Source organism: Corvus brachyrhynchos, unplaced genomic scaffold, assembly GCF_000691975.1.
Source record: "Corvus brachyrhynchos isolate BGI_N302 unplaced genomic scaffold, ASM69197v1 scaffold122, whole genome shotgun sequence".
Classification (NCBI taxonomy): domain Eukaryota; kingdom Metazoa; phylum Chordata; class Aves; order Passeriformes; family Corvidae; genus Corvus; species Corvus brachyrhynchos.
The window spans coordinates 609,574-609,839 of record NW_008236778.1 but is presented as its reverse complement, the minus strand read 5'-3'; positions in this window follow the sequence as shown (position 1 = coordinate 609,839).

Below are 266 nucleotides of genomic sequence, written 5' to 3'. Positions count from 1 at the left end.
GGACCCCCGGCTGCGGGGCGGGACGGAGCCCACGTGCCCCAAGACCTCTGCTGTGCCGCCACAGCGGGACCCTGCCCGGGGCCGGGCCCCCGGCCCAGCCACAGCCCCTGCCCAGAGCCTTTCCTCAGCTCCAGGACCCTGCCCTGGCTCCGGACCCTGATCCAGCCCAACCCTGTCTTGGCCCTGGGACCGTTCCTCAGTCCCGGGACTCTGCCCCACCGCCAGGATTTTGCCCCAGCCCCGGGACACTTCTTCAGCCTCGGGCG